Here is a 17,136-nt window from a genome sequence, read left to right as displayed (position 1 = left end):
GTAATAGATCAAAGAAAAAAAAACTGTATCCTTGGAGACGTGAAAGTCAAAACTGTTGGAAGTGCAAATTACAGTCATCAGAATCCAAAGAAAAGCAGGTTACGGTTTTGGTCAAAGAGTCTCTGTAATAATTGGAGTCTCAGTTCTACCCCTGTTTGTTACGTCCACAGACAAACCTACTTATTCTGCCTTTCATCACAATTGTGCAAGCTGGAAGCTAATGAAACAGCTCATAGTTCAGCCACGTAACTGAAACTTCCCACAATTATGCAGCAGCAGTGGAACTAGGGAGTGGGTTAGGAATACAATTCCACTGGTTCAGAATGCTTTAGTTGTTTTACCCTTGGTTTTATTGTAAGCTTTGACGGAGACTGTTTTGTGCCGTTTTCACCAATCGTAAGCAGACAGAAGGCAATGTGATGGCTGGAAAGTGGATTCATACAGATTCCAAAACACAGAGCAGTGGCCAATCCACATCATAAGTCATTACCTAGCTGCTACTTCATGATGAGACTAAAGAGGAGTCAATGGTGTCTTTTTTAAAAAAAAACAGGCAGTAGATAAACTTAGCATATCCAAATCCCAACACCCAGCGAGTAAGCTACAGTCTGGAATGCACAGGACCAAGTCTTTCTGGGATTGCAGAATCCTTTTGATTTTAGAACGACAATAGAATGTCTAACCAGTGCTGCGCAACCTGCAGCCCATCAGGATTCTGAGTGCAGCCTACAAGACATTTTGTTGACTGTAGCTACATTGAGTTGCCAGATTTTGCTCGTTTCCATCCACAGTTCTTTTTCTACTAGTATGCCTAAAATGATAAAGCAAGGGCACGTGCACGCTAATTCCACACAACACTGACTATGAAAGCTGCGTGCTCTATGTCCAAAGCACAAATATTTTCTTTTACCATTTAAGGTTGAAGGCAACTCTACGATTATGAATGATTAAGCATTTTCAACTTCTGGTGAAATATTCAACTTGCACTAAATGTATTCAATCTTATTCATGGGGGTCACGGCTCGTGAACATGCCCAATTTCAATCTTGTGACCCACTGAGATGACCCACTCATTAGACTCAAGGTGCCCATCATTGGTCTAACCATGAGCGAAAAGCAGAAAATACCACAGATATAAACAATTTATTCGAAACAGTGATAAAACAGCAGTAATAAAAATTGTTTTACTTATCCAATTAATGAATGTTTCCACTCCCAAAGGACAGTACTCAAATGGTGCTGATGACATTAAAAGGAATGACATGACAACACCACATTGATTCTGAGAAACAGCAGCCTAACAACTATTGAGAGCTTTCATTTTGGGGGTCGTCCAAAGTCAGCTGCCTCATACCAATCAAATTAGCTCATAATGTCTCTTCTACAGTCAAACCTTCAATCTTTTCCTCACTGAATAGCTGGTGAGCAGTAACAAATACAAGGCTGCATTGTATAGATGAAGCCTCAGTGTTCACCAAGCAACAAAATGATCTACAATCAGGTAAATTATTGCTCATCTGGCCCTTGTGCCTAAAATGAATGTTTCAGAATCAACACAAAAACAAGTCTTTACACTCAATAGATCTGTAAGGACTGGCTCACATCCAAGGATTTGAACATCGTTACTAAAAAGTTGATTCCATTTAACCTCATAGCCAAGGTTTTTTCCAAAATAAAACTGTACTTGTATGGAAAGCCTATGCCACACATCGCCAAAATGTTATCACAAGGACATCTATTAAGTAAGTTCAATGTTTGAGTAGGGACGTGATCGCTATTTTTAATAAAATTCCTTTGAACTGCCTATTTGTTGGGACTGATTGTTGCAGTACCAGGTATGAAGACAACAAAATCATATATACATTGTTCAAATCGTGTGGTCAGAAGAATATCATGTATAAATTTCACTGCCAGTGCAATGCTTATTTTGTAGGCCATGCATTCCAGCAATTGGTTGTACAAAGACATAGCATGTTCCTTTGGTTGTGCAGAGTGGGCAGAGTACAGACCATACTCAACCAGCCCGCAAAACCCAACATCTGAGCCCTCTGTAATGAGAGTTGTACCATCTGTACTCAGGAAGGGGGGGGCTGTTACTGTTGCACTTGCCCACTCCATGCCTCCCAACAACTCCCTGCCAGATTACAGAGTCACACCCCACTCTTGCATTGAAATCACTTCCAAGGGATTGAGATCCATAGGGAGTGTTGAGGGTTTCATAGAACCATTTCAAGGTCATTTCTGTCAGCATATCCCTGTATTTCATCTGCATTGGCACTCAGCCAGGCATCCTGTATTTTATGCAGTTTATTCTGGACTGTCCTGCAAGCACTGGTAAAAGCGTTTTTCTTGGCAGCTGATGATGGCTTGTTCTGACAGACATGAACAAGATGGTGCTTTTTAATAAGTAGAGCCTGTATCTCTTCATTATTCTAATCAAACCAGTCATGCTGCATGCAGGTAGAGTGCAGATGAATGGACAGCATCCCTGAAGCGCTCCCAGGTCATCCTCAGTGCTGCCTGTGGAGGTGTAGGTCAGCAAGCTTGTTTTTCTATGTCTTCAGTCAGTGCTGAAGCTATGCTAGGGTTCTTTAGCTTGGCTGCATTGATTCTTTTCATAACCCTGCATCCTTGTGGTCATCTCTTAGGTCTGATGCGGAGCCTCATGGGAGGCAATGAGCCTCTGATCTATTCAGCGGTCAGCACCACATATGGCCTTGGTCACTCTGACATCCTGCCTGTCTTTTCTCCTGACAATGACATAATTGATAAGATGCCAATGCTTAGAGTGGGGGTATATCCAGGAGGCAGACAGAAAATTGGGTTGGTGATGAGGTCATGTGCTGCACAGGTCTTCAATAAGAGTGGGCTGTTACTGTTGCACTTGCCCACTCCATGCCTCCCAACAACTCCCTGCCAGATTGCAGAGTCACACCCTACTCTTGCATTGAAATCACCATGATCAGCTTGTTGGTACTGCTCACTGCTAATAGTAGGGTGTCAAGTTTTTCCACAGAACTTACCATTCATCTCATCTGGATTGTTCATTGTAGGGGCATAGGTGCTGATCAGAGTGGCTTGACTACAGCTTCCACTACAGAACAGAAATGTCATAAACGGGTCGCTCACACCCTTGGGTATACCAGCAAGTTTCCAAACAAGGTGACTCCTGACAGTGAATCCAACTCCAGCATCACAACACTCATCGCTGACTCAACCGCTCCAGAAAAAAAAAAGTGTACCCACCTCCAATTTCAGCTGACCTACATTGCAGCCCTGAGTAAAACTCGTCTTGCCAATGTCAGTGTTGTATCTTGTAAGCTCTCTGGCAACTAAGGCTGTTCTTCTCTGATCTGTCTGTTGTATGGTTGTCCAAAAGCATGCACATGTTCCAAGTGCCACCTTATGTTTTATTTTGTTTGTTTGATCGCAAAATGGGATCCCCGTCAGCCATGGTAAACTGGCCAGGATGCAGGTGAAGCAGGCACCGTTTAGGGCACCTTTTCTAGCCCCTTCCTCATTCTATGGATGGTGAGCAGTGCGTTCCTGAAGAGGACTGCTCAGTCACACAGGTAGACGCCACATTTCACTGCTACTTTGGTCAGCAAGAAATGATTAGACCCGTGCCGCCTATGTGCGGATCCGTGACTACAGCTCCCAGTGTATCCACACCTGCTGCTTCGTCCCTTGCCCATCGTCACAGGATTTCAAAAGGTTGAACAGGACAATGATGATTGTGTCGAGACTAGGGCTTGATTTGGATTAAAGTGAGGGAGAGTTGTGCAGCGTCAGCCTCACTCTCTTCCCAATTCCCATCTGGATTCAGTGGCAAGAGTCGAGATGGCTGAAGGTGGGACTAGGCGCAGTGGATGACCAGGATGTCTTTTGTGTCTTGTCCTGCTCTTCACGTTCCAAGACGCTTGCAGAGACCACCTTTTTGACCATTGGACCTTCCATCGGTCTTGTCTGCTCAATCCGCCAGAGTCTGTCTTCACATGCTGGGATCAACATCTCCCTGTCAGCTATCCTCACCTGGTTTAGCCAGCTTGTTGATGCCGTTGCCAGAGGTGTGACTGCTATCGCATACAAACAGCTACAGAGAGCCCATATAGTGTCAAAGGCGGCCAGAGTTCCATCAAGTTTGTGGCAGCTCTACAAAATAGCATCCCACCCAGGCCCAACCCTGTTCCAACCTGCACATTTACCATACACAATAATTTACAATATATACACATCTTTTGACACTAAGGCACAATCCACCTAATAAGTGCAGCTTTGGTAGTATAGCCCACATGGGGAACAAATGGAAAGAAACACTGACATCCTACATTGTAATTGCTCCCTCCAGGCATCACAGAAAAGCAGCTCAACATCATCAGAAGTAGATGAAATCAGTCTTGGGATACTGCAAAAAGTATTGCCCTAAAACTGGTGTAGGTAAAAATAAAACCTCAGACTGTTACTGAGTCAAAATACAGTGGTTTTTATTTCAACGCTCTGGGAGAACTGGTTCCAACAGGGACTACCAGACTTCTCACAGAAGGGCTCACACAAGGAGGGGCTGATTGTGGACAAGTCCCCAGGACCAGATGGAATGCATCCAAGGGTTCTGAAAGAAATGGCGGAGTGATAGTGGATGCCTTGGTGGTTATTTTCCAGACGTCGCTGGATTCCGGGGAAGTGCCGGACGATTGGAAAACGGCTAATGTTACGCCGTTGTTTAAGAAGGGTGCCAGGCAAAAGGCAGGGAATTATAGGCCGGTTAGTTTAACGTCTGTGGTGGGTAAAATGTTAGAATCTGTCATTAAGGAGGAAATTGCGAGGCATCTTGAAGGGAATTGCTTGATAGAGCAGACGCAGCACGGTTTCATTAAAGGGAAGTCGTGTCTGACAAATTTACTGGAGTTCTATGAGGATGTGTCTAGGGCGGTGGATAGAGGAGAGCCGGTGGATGTGGTCTTTCTAGATTTTCAGAAGGCGTTTGACAAAGTACCTCACAAGAGGTTATTGCAGAAGGTCGAGGGACATGGAGTTGGGGGTAGGGTGTTAGCGTGGATAGAGGATTGGTTGTCAAATAGGAGGCAGAGAGTGGGGGTCAACGGGTGCTATTCGGATTGGCGGATGGTGACTAGTGGAGTGCCCCAGGGGTCGGTGCTGGGGCCTCAGCTTTTTACCATTTATATAAATGATCTGGAGGAGGGAACCGAGTGTAGGGTGTCGAAATTTGCTGATGACACCAAGATGGGGGAACGGCAAATTGTGCGGAGGGTGTGGAGAGTCTGCAGAAGGATCTAGATAGGCTGGGCGAATGGGCCAGGAAATGGCAAATGGAATTTAATGTTGGCAAGTGTGAGGTGGTCCACTTTGGTAGGAAGAATGGTAGGAAGGACTATTACTTACGGGGCAAAAAACTGCAGCAGGCGACGGTGCAGAGGGACCTCGGGGTCCTTGTGCATGAGTCGCAAAAAGCCAGCTTGCAGGTGCAGCAGGTGGTCAGGAAGGCGAATGGGATGCTGGCCTTCATAGCGAGGGGGATTGAATATAAAAGTAGGGAGGTCTTGCTGCAGCTGTATAGGGCATTGGTGAGGCCGCAGCTGGAGTACTGTGTGCAGTTTTGGGCACCGCACCTGCGCAAAGATATTTTGGCCTTGGAGGGAGTGCAGAGGAGGTTTACTAGGCTGATACCGGAGTTGAGGGGGTTGAGCTATGAGGAGAGGCTGAATAAACTAGGCTTGTACTCGTTAGAGTTAAGAATGAGGGGAGATCTCATTGAGATGTATAAGATGATGAATGGGATGGATAGGATAGAGGTGGAGAGACTCTTCCCGCTCAAAAAAGACAGTAGGACTAGGGGGCACAGCCTCAAGATAAAAGGGGGCGGTTTAGAACGGAGTTGAGGAGGAACTTCTTCACTCAAAGGGTGGTGAATCTCTGGAATTCTCTGCCCGTTGAAGTGGTGGAGGCTGCCTCGCTAAATATTTTTAAGACGCGGGTTGATGGGTTTTTGATAAGAGAGGGGATTAAGGGTTGTGGGGAGAAAGCGGGAAAGTGGAACTGAGCAGCGACAGATCAGCCATGATCTTATTGAATGGCGGGGCAGGCTCGAAGGGCTAGATGGCCTACTCCTGCTCCTATTTCTTATGTTCTTATGTAGAACACACAAACACAAGTGGGCACTTATACATTATGAGCTCCAGCAGTAATTACAATTCAAAGTTCCAATTCCAGCCAGAACTCCGGGTCTTCCTTCCTTAGTCGTGATGCAGCCCCAGATTTAATCACGATTTATAGTCCAGCTGGCAGCGGCAGTCACGACACAGGCTTCAATCCGGTCACAATTCAAAACCCTTCTGCAGCAGTACCTGCATCCCTGTCTTTGACGTTACTTGTGCAATCGCAGCTGTCCCAGCAGGAGTCTTCCTGTTAGAAACCAGTATCGTGATCTGCCATCAGATGTCAAAAGCTGGTATTGTAAACTACCATCTGTGTAACAGTGTCCAACACAAAATAGGTAAGATTTGCAAAGTCTACAAAATAACAGCAACATTAAACTGTCTTCATAAAAATGAGATAGAAAGCATTAATACATGAACAAATAACTTACATTACTGCCAGGAGTAGTATAAGCTGGAGAAGATCAGTCATGATGAAGGGTTATGTTTGAGGTATATTCTAGGTACAAAATCCATTAACCCTCTCCCTACTTCGCTGGCAAATCTAACTAACATTTCAAACAAATCCCTTGGAAGTTGTAATCACTGCTCAAGTTCAGATTCAGAGTAGCATCAACTAAACAGGCAACATTTCTCCCGTGTATTTAAGAATAAACAGCGCAGTGTTTTGAGCAAACGTAAACTCATGCACTCAATTTCACTCCGATTAATCTGAAGTTTTGTTCCCCCCCCCCTTCCCTCCAAATTAAGCTATTTCAACATAGAAGCTGGGTTCTTTGGCTGAGAAAAAAAAGGGAAGTTAAAAAAGGAACAGGCAGCAATCAATTCTCTCAAAAATGATTTTTGGAATTTGCTTCAAAAGCACAGGATGACGACATATAATTCCATCCAAATCTCCACTTTAATTCATTAGATGCTTGCCTACGCCATTTTAAAGCATTGACCACATATTAGACATAAGGAATTCAACAAATGCCAATTGTATTCCAATGACGTCAATAAAATGATCACATTATCCTATCTTCAATCAATACAGCATTAAGATGGACAAACAAAGCACTGCCCAGCTTTTAAATGCAACAATGACAATCAAGCCCTTTAGCAAAAATCATAATGTATTGGAACACCATGAGTTAAACTTATAGGACAGGGCAAAATATCACAACCCTACTAATTACATGATAAATTCAACACAAGATTAAGCACATTGCTAATTTGATTTATTGTCACATGTATTAACATAGCAAAAAGTATTGTTTCTTGGGCACTATACAGACAAAACATACCATTCATAGAGAAGGAAATGAGAGAGTGCAGAATGCAATGTTAGTCATAGCCAGGGTGTAGCGAAAGATCAACTTAATGCAAGGCAAGTCCATTCAAAAGTCTGACAGCAGCAGGGAAGAAACTGCTCGAGTCGGTTGTTACATGACCTCACTTGTATTTAGAAATACCAATACTGAAAGTCAGGTTTGACCTTTAGTCAAAGTATAAATGTCTAAGCTTTCAATATTTCTTTCCAAATGTGAACACCCAAGATTGTTACAATTCCCAAGAAAGCATTTTTATAATACATTGAAGCAAACACAAATTCTTTCACCGGGTTTAGAAGAGTTGACAGTAAATAAAGAAGCCAACTTGTAAAAACAGTTTCAACATAGCCTCTGTCATCAATAAGGGTTAAACAAGGCAACTGAATAATGGCATCCATCTGTTTTGCGATTATAAAATTGATGGTTTTCTCAGTGCAATTGGATTTCCAAGTTTAAAGAAAATTGTGAACATGTCAAATAACCGAAGGTTTCTTTAATTTTAAGAATCCTTTCAAAGAAGATCTTCCAAATTAAGATTTGAAATTTATTTCAATTCAGGGAGAAGTTTAGTTATCATGGCAACAGTTAAAAAGAAACAGGAGCTGGCACATGACTAGGAATGCAGGACAACTGAAGCGTTCATGGAATGCTCAAACGATGTCACAAAAGAGAAGCAGGAATGTAAATGAAGATTTGACTGTTTAAGGAATTATTTCTGGACAAAGGAGGCCAAAAACTTTAGTACACAGACGTATACAGAATCATACAATTTGGTATCTAGTACATTATGCTGTTTAACAAACTGAGCACACAAGAAAGGAAATGCTGAACTGAAAAGATGCAAAACAACAAACAGAGATATTGCATTAACTTGAGGCCAGCTAAAGCTGTCTCACGGATACAATTCCACTGGAGACCTAATAGAGATCTAAAAAATTATGAGAGCAATAGACACAGATAGTCAGAATGGTTTTTTCCTAGAATGGAAGTGTCAATTACAAGGGGGCACAGATTCAAGGCGAGAGGGGGCAAGTTTAAGGGAGATGTGCGGGGCAAGTTTTTCATGCCCTGCCAGAGGTGGTGGTGGAAGCAGGCACATTAGTCACATTTAAGAGGCGTCTGGATGGGTACATGAATAGGGAGGGAATAGAGGGCAGAATGGATTTTTAAAACATTTTGTTCAGACATCATGAGGGGCTGAAGGACATTCCCTCTGCTGTAGTTTGCTCTCTGGACTCACTTGTAACACAATAGTTATGAAAGTCACAAATGCAGCTCAAAGTTCCCAAGTTTGTTCATACTCATCATTGGTGGCTTTTTTGGCTTGAGCACATTTGCAGAAATGGTGCATAGTTGCATAGCCAAGGACATTTTGTCCAGTGAGGTGGCTGGAGCCAACTGACCAGTGGGATACCAGAAACTATGCTTCAAGAATACTTGCAATTGTGACATGAAGGCTGTGAACATATTGATCACCATATTGGAGTCACAAGTTGACAGCTACTGTGGACCAGCATGCACCACCACCACCAGTGGTTACAGCAGCTTGGCAACAGACATCAAAACCAACAACCCATTGCGACACAAGGAAGCTTCACGCGCAGCATTTGTGGCAGGAGCTGCCTCTCCAGAACTGGCCTCTTCAACCATCAGCAAAGCAGTGCCAAATGAAGACATCCCATCTGAAATGAATTGTCTGCAGCATCTTTTGTAGATAGAAGGATGCCAACAACAAATAGCTGCGACAATTAGGTTATCTATGCCTGCTCACAGTTTTGAAAACATATTAGAAGACTGCACCACTATACAGTCTCAGAAAATCTACTAAGTCCTAATTCAATAATTTCCAACAAATCTTAGTTTAGCCAGGCTGCTAGCAGAGTTTTTAAATTCATATAAATCACAGCAGTTTAATGTCAGCCAACTTCAAGAAACTGACAATGACATTGTGCTTTAACCTGATGATTAATTAGCCCTACAACACATCATTGTTAAGTTATTCTTCAATTCAACACCTATCAACTTTCATAGGGGGAGACAATGATATTGTTATTGGATAGCAATCCAGTGATCCAGGGCAATGCTCTGGGCACTCATTTGAATCCCCCCCCCCCATGGCAGATGGTGAAATTTGAATTTAATAAAATCTGGAATTTAAAAAAAGGTAACCATGAAACCATTACAGATTGTTGTGAAAACTCATTTGCTTCACAAATGAAGGAAATCTGCCACACTCCCCTGGTCTGGCCAACATGCAACTCCAGATCCACAGCAAAGTGAGTGCCGCATAAATGCTCTCTGAAATGGATTTCAGTTGAAGGGATGGGCAATATATGTGAGCCCAGCCAGCAATGCCTACATCTTGTAAATAAAAAAAAAACTACCAGTTCCTTGTGCCAAAGCAATTTGTTTTACAAATCCCATTCTCTCCGCCCCGCCCCCCGCAAAAAAAAAATCAGAAAACTTTATGAACTATTCATATTCGGGATCACACTCAGTTCTTTGGCTCTGCAGATGCACTGCACACCTTTCACTCCAATATGGTAGTTCAGTCTTTCAGCAATTATATTCTGAAAAAATTTCACCATTCCTGCAGTATTAGTTAAGACTGATTTTGTCATTAGATATAGAGAAGTTAGAAAATGTGAACCTTGTCACTGTAAAATAAAATAAAACTTTAGATTGCAGGGGGAGGGGGGTGCAGAAAGAGAAAGAGAGAGAGACAGACAGTGTCAAAATGATATCACTGAACTAGTGATCGAATGGCCCTGGTTAATGGTTTGGGTACATGGGTCAAATCCCTTGATGGCATCTGGTAGAATTTAAGTTCAATTACTTAATGAATTCAATTAATTCACAAAAAAAATTTATAATTGAAAACTAGTCTCCAGTTATGCTGATTACAGAAGTGCAGTAAAACGGGAAGGAAATCTCCCAACCTATATGTCTACTGAAATACCCGAGCAAAGCATTTTGTTTAAAGTGTAACTAGCGCTGGATTCAGTGCTGGCCTGGCCAGCGATACGCACATCCCATGAAAGAATTTTTAAAAAGGTCATAAATTTCTGTTTCACCGAGGTTCAACATGTATTCTTTTTTGAAATGTAAATCCATATACAATTTAAAATCTCAAAAGGAAACACTGGGATTGTTGAAACGTCAGCACAGATGAGTACAGCAAATAATATTTTTTTTTAAAAAATAAAGTACTTTGCACAAATTGTGATGTTTTCTTAGACAGAAACCAGAAAAATAACAGAATTTTCTCCAGTCCCTGTGCCAACAGTACATTACAACTCATTGTGAGCAAGACCCAATTCTATATTGCCGAAATTCATATTAATTTGTACAAAGATGAATTTGCCATGCTAAAAATTGTCCCTTAATGTCAGGGAGATTAGCAAGTTTCAGCTACATTAGGCCATAGGGATAGGGCCTGGGTGGGATAGTCAGTGCTGGCTCAAATGGGCCAAATATAATCCCTACAGTGCAAAAGGAGGCTATGATTTTTTTTTAAACTGGAGCTTTGATTCAAAGAATGCATGCAATTAGTTGTAGATTCTGGTACAAAATGCCAAAAGTTTCATATCCCTTCTTTTGCATCCCAATTTAACTGGGTCAGGCAAGATACACAAGGCACAGTAAACAACAAATATGGAAGACAGAAATTCTTGTAAAAAAAGGACTGAAAATATCCTCCTGATCCTTTGCAAATTCATACTTTACCCACTGTTTTGAACAATTCAGATCAAGTAGACTATAGAACACAACTCAAACGCTTACAAACTAAAATTAATTTTTTACAAACTGCCCCAAAATATTCATTCATTGCAGTGTCTAAACATTACACTATCCATTTCCATTGTGACTTTGTATGCATACTTCCTAACTTCTGTGCTACCAACAATAGTCGTTTCTCCCCCCCCCGCCCAAGCCCCTCCACCACATCAGCCACAATGTTTGATATGCATTTTCTCCACCTGGAGCAAAAAGTGAATTTTCTGTCTGCTACCTCACCTTCCCCCAAGTTGGATTCCTCACTTAATTTGAAACTCACTTCTACAAAGCAACAGAAGCAAGTAACCAGCAATAACATAAGTGAGAAATGTTGGATCTTTAATTTCAACTAAAATTTTTTTTTTGGAAAGGATCTCAATTAAGGATCAAAAGCAGAGATATAGATGATATTTTGTAGAAGGTTTATCCTTCAGACAAGCTTCACAAAGTTCAAATATTTATGCATACACTGGTAACTCAAAACTCAGAAGGCACACATTCACAAAAATGAAGGCAAGTGTGAAAGCACAGATCAAAAAAATGCAGCGATCCCATCACAGGAATCAAATGATAGGGTACTGCATTTGAAAATGTAACACCTTGGAATAAGTATTACTTAACAAATAAGTTTTATTTAATAAAAAAGGGCTGAACAAATACTGGCAGATGTCTAATATGAAATGGGCCAGGCTCGGATGTCTCCTATATCCATCAACACTCAATGTACTAGAAGTGTGTTCATACGCAAGTTGTGCTCCAAATGCCTGCAGCCAAGTGTAACCCAACAATAAATTTAATGGAATTCATAAAGGTCCATGAATGATCAGACAGTACTACCAGATCTTTCTAGCCAGTTATCTTTTGTTCCATATTGGGAATGTGCCATTAGTACTGGTGTTACATAATACAAAAAGAGACTTTAATGAATGGGCCAAAGCACAAGGTCATAGAGACATACTGTTGCTGTTCAATGAACCGTACTATTATTTCACTCAGACACTGGAGATAATCATCAGGTGTGACACAAGGGCTTAAATTTGAGGTGATCACAAAAAGAATCAAAGGAAATGCTAGAAGAAGTCACTTTACAGCGGTGTGCTGGAATATACAAATGACTGTTACAGCCACTGTTGAAGCAGAACTTAAGAGCTGGAGGACAAGAAATATGAATGATCACAGAATGACTTGGAGTGTGAGGTTAAACTAAATGGCTTACAAGGTACAAAGGAGGCTGAACGTTGCACAGAAGGCAGCCAACATTCTATGATCAGCATCTGAAAAGAGAAGTCAGTTCCCAAAATATTGTCTTGTTTACAGGTGTTGCCAGGCCTGCTATGTATTAATGGATTGTTTCTATTGCAAATTTCCAATGTGTTTGTTGTGACTTTAAGAAAAGATGTCTCAGTATCTCGCACACTGCATGGCCTTGGGTGGGAGAGAATTAAACCGAAAAGCCAAAAGTTAACTTCTAGTCATGTCGCAACAAGTGCTTCAAACATCTGCTTAAATTGATTCACCATGGTCAAACATAAAATACACTGTTGATCTTTCAAGATACCAATGCATAACAAATCTGCTCAAATTCTTAAAACTGCTGGCATAAAGTTGCAGTTCTGTGGATGTAACAGGATTCCTAGTGAAGGAATGAGGGGAAAATTGTTCTGTGAAGGATAATACAGACAGTTCAAGGATGCCATTGAGCAGAAGTTTGTAATATATAACAAAGTTGATGAGTTGGCAAAACTTACACATTGTAATACTTGAAATGTCGCAATGTTTTGAGGGTTAGAACAAAAGAGGATACAGTGTAAAACTAAGGAGGAGAGACTAACCAACTTTCCACTTTTGAAAAATACATAAACCCCTAGCATTCTCAGAAATCAGATTGATTACAGCACAGGAGAACATTTAATTCATGCTGTCTGTGCTGGCATTCTGCAAGTTCAATCACAGTGCCAATCCCCCACAGCCCAGCAAGTCACAAACGAATTAGCCCCCCCCCCCCCCCCACACTTCCATGCAGCAGATCCCACATTCTAACAACTTGTTTTGTTAAACAAAAAGATTTTCATCATATCACGATAGCTTATTTTGTCAATCGGAACAGTTTCACCAACTGGAACAATTTCTCCCAATTTGCTGTTCCTTACGAATTTAGGAGCCACTTTTAAATCTCTCCTTACCTCTTCTTGACGGAGAACAGCCCCAACTTCTCCAATTTATCACCCAACTGAAGTTCCTCATTCTTGGAACCATTCTCATGGTTTAGTCTTTTTTGCACCTTTTCTAATGCCTTCACATCCTTCCTGAAACTGTGGTGCTATAAAGGTTTGCAATATTCCAATCAAACCCAAACCAATGTTGTCTACAGGTGCACAATAAAAAGTATTATTACAGTTTAGATTTAATTTATCATTGTCACATGTATTCATATACAGTGAAAGTATTGTTTCTTGCAAGCTATACAGACAAAGCATACCATTCATACAGAAGGAAGCAAGAGTGTGCAAAATATAGTGTTACAGTAATATCTAGGATGTAGAGAAAGATTAACTTAATGCAAAGTAGGTCCATTCAAATGGCTGATTGCAGCAAGGAAAGAAGCTGTTCTTGAGTCAGTTGGTACACGATCTCAGACTTTTGTATCTTTTTCCCCCAACAAAAGAAGGTGGAAAAGAGTACGTCTAGGGTGCGTGGGGTCCTTAATTATGCTGACTGCTTTGCCAAGGCAGGGGGAAGTGTAGACAGAGTCAATGGATGAGAAGCTGGTTTGCGCGATGGATTGGGCTACATTCATGACCTTTGGTATGGCTTCTGCTCTGTCCAAGACTGCAAGAGTCATGAACAAAGCCCACTCCACCATGCAAACCATCCTCCCATCTATTGACTCTGTTTACACTTCCCACTGCCTCAGAGAAGCAGCCACCATAATCACAGACTCCACACACCCTGGACATTCTCTCTTCCACCTTCTTCCATCTGGAAAAAGATACAAAAGTCTGAGGTCACATTCGAACCGACAAGAGCAGCTTCTTCCCTGCTGCCACCGGACTTTTGACGTGGAGATGCCAGTGTACTGGAGTGGACAAGATGAAAGGTCACACGACACTAGATTAGACTATAACCTGGTGTTGTAAAACTACAGACTTTTGAATGGACCTACCGCATATTAAGTTGATCTTTCTCTACATCTTAGCTACGAATTAACACTACATTCTGCACCCTCTCCTTTCCTTCTCCATGTACAGTATGCTTTGTCTAGCATGCAAGAAACAATACTTTTCACTGTATACTAATACATGTGACAAATAATCATCAAACCTTTGTTTTCAAACACTATTTACAAAGGCCAGTGTCACCTTTGCTTCAACCACAGTCGTCCAACCACCTTCAAAAATGATTTGTGCACATATACCCCAGAACCCTCTGCTCCTGCCTGCCCTGGAATTGTATCCTTTTTATTTTATTCATGTGTGAATCACTTCAAAATTCTGAACTGATTTCATCTACCACTTATCCACCTATTCCATCAACCTACATTGTTTTACGTTCGACAGTATCCTCTTAATCGTGTACAATGCTTCCAAATTGTGCATCATTTACAAACTTTGACATTGTGCCCTATACACCAAACATCAATATGAAGGACTACGCAATAAACCTTCCTGCAGTTGCAAAAGTAACAGTTCACCATTACCATTTTCTATCACTTAGCACCATGGATACAAAATCGGCTCTTTCCCTTTTATTCCATGAACTCTAACTTCTAACAAAGATGTTGTGTGGCACTTCATCAAATGCCTTGTGGAAGTCCATATGTACAGTATCTACTGCATTACCATCTGCCCTCTTATCTCAAGAGGCTCAAGTTAAATGCAATGCAGCTTCAACACACCAGTACTGACTCTCCCTCATAATATACATTCAGCCAAAATGGCTTAATTTTGTTCCAAATTATCATTTCTAAAGTTTTCAGAGAATTCCTAGTGCAGAAGGAAGCCACTCGGCCCATCAAGTCTGCATCAACTCTGATAGAACATCTCATCCTGGTCCTATTTACATACCCACATATTTATCCCGCTAATCTACACACCTCAAGATACTAAGAGGCAATGTAGCATAACCAATCCAGCCAAACTGTACATCTTTGAACTGTGGGAGCAAACCACATTTCGAGAATGTGCAAATTCCACACAGTCACTTGGTGCCAGAATTGACGCTGGATCCCTGGCGCTGTGAGGCAGCAGTGCTAACCACTTTAGCAGATTGGAATCAAAAAAATTAAAACCCTAGAACCATTATTCAGTAGTCACTAAGAGCCCATCATATTGATGCATTAAAAACATTTTCACAGAAGAAAACGAGAACTGAAAATCTCTCAGCACTGAACTCAAAAAGCTTACTGGAGCTTTTCAAGGTTTCGGAGCTAGTCCCCCTCTCCCAGTTACATAATCCATTGAACGAGTGCTCACCACTGTGCCGGATCAGGCAAGATTTCAAAATAATTCAATTTCAACAGTATGTTTGTAATAGTATAGCGGCCATAAATACATTAACTGGCAACTACAGTATAAAAATGTTTACATATGAAAATATTTATGAAACAATAAACTAGTTGGGGCAAGTTTAAGGACCGCGTAAAACGGTATTTGACTGAAAGAAAGGTTTTGCAGAATTCTTTCCATCAGGTGACTCGATCCTAAGGCATCAGACAGGGAAAAAAACAAACCCTACGGGCAATCCTGCTCATCGGTAAACTACAATTTCAAAAATTGTCAGTGAAGCATTGCAGTTTTCCCACATCCCACACAAATCTCGGCTTATGTTTGCCAGGAGACATTCAAAGTGCGGACAAAAGCCCGGACCGATGATTTGTTATTCGACGTTGAGGGGGAAAAAAAAAGTAACATTTCAGTGCAATGTCGAAATGAACGCCGAGAGCAATTTACAATCCATTCCGAGAGAGAGAGAGAGAGCGAGAGAGAGAGAGAAAAACCAAATACAGTCACACAGCTTAAATTGTGAATTAATAGAAGAGAAACCGAACTAGATAACTTTAAAAGAAGCTGGCTTCGGATAAGGGAGCAAAAAAAAACAGCTCCCCTGCACAGCACCAATTGCCGAAGAGTTAAACCGCTACGAAGATAAGGACATGAACGATCATAAACACAACAGCCGCGCCAGCACTTTACATGACACAGGGCACTTACTAATTGTAATGAACAAATTATCTCTCCTGCTTCTATCTGATTAAAGACTATCAAAAATCCCAGCTCAATACCTGCAACACAGACTCCAGAACTTTACGCTATTCCATACATTGCCCAAGAGTCACTTAAAGTTAAAACGCCCAGGACGCAGCCCGTATCCCCGTGTGTTAAGTAGAAGGTGGCGGACTTGCAGCGCTGGAGACACTGGGGAGTGGGGAGGTGAGCGTCTTCTATTAATAAACAAATAATTGGGAGCGCGGCGGCCACTCACCTCAGAGCCCAGCACAGCAGCAAGCCGCCATCTTCCAGCAAATCTCCGGTATCCACAAAGGGGGCCGTCACTTCCGGGAATCAGGTCGAGGCTTCGAAATAGTAGGGGGGAGGGGTGAGCGTTTAAATCGCCGCTAGAGGCGAAGGGAGTTGTGGGGAGCTGGACTCCTGCCGAGTGGCGGCGACAGCTCCGCTGGGTGGAATGTGGCGTTCGGTCAAAACAATTGCCGATGGAACGGTGGGGGAATGCAGTGTTCTGAAATTGAATGCCGCGACTCACGCACAGCTCTGGCAGTCCGCGGTGCAGAGAGGCACTCACCGTCATTGTAATGTCCTGTCTGAACAATGGGAGGAATTCCGATCGCGCCTCCTTGGCGACGTAGCAATCTGACC

General features: G+C 41.9%; 1 protein-coding gene across 3 annotated transcripts in view; it reads right to left on the bottom strand.

Annotated features, from left to right (window-relative positions):
• Positions 1-16,829, bottom strand: part of pik3c2a (phosphatidylinositol-4-phosphate 3-kinase, catalytic subunit type 2 alpha) — a 120,829-nt gene extending 104,000 nt beyond the window's left edge. For 2 of the 3 annotated variants that reach the window (XM_080190126.1, XM_080190128.1), the window contains exon 1: positions 16,745-16,829. The gene's annotated coding sequence lies outside the window, so the exon portion shown is untranslated. Of the gene's footprint in view, positions 1-16,544; positions 16,638-16,744 lie in introns of those variants that run through there. The other variant, XM_080190127.1, reaches the window with a different exon arrangement.
• Between the last annotated feature and the right edge of the window lie 307 nt (positions 16,830-17,136).

This window comes from Carcharhinus amblyrhynchos, chromosome 6, assembly GCF_965287045.1.
Source record: "Carcharhinus amblyrhynchos chromosome 6, sCarAmb.v2.hapA, whole genome shotgun sequence".
NCBI lineage: Eukaryota > Metazoa > Chordata > Chondrichthyes > Carcharhiniformes > Carcharhinidae > Carcharhinus > Carcharhinus amblyrhynchos.
The sequence above is the reverse complement of the archived record's forward strand: the minus strand, read 5'-3'. Positions and strand labels throughout refer to the sequence as shown.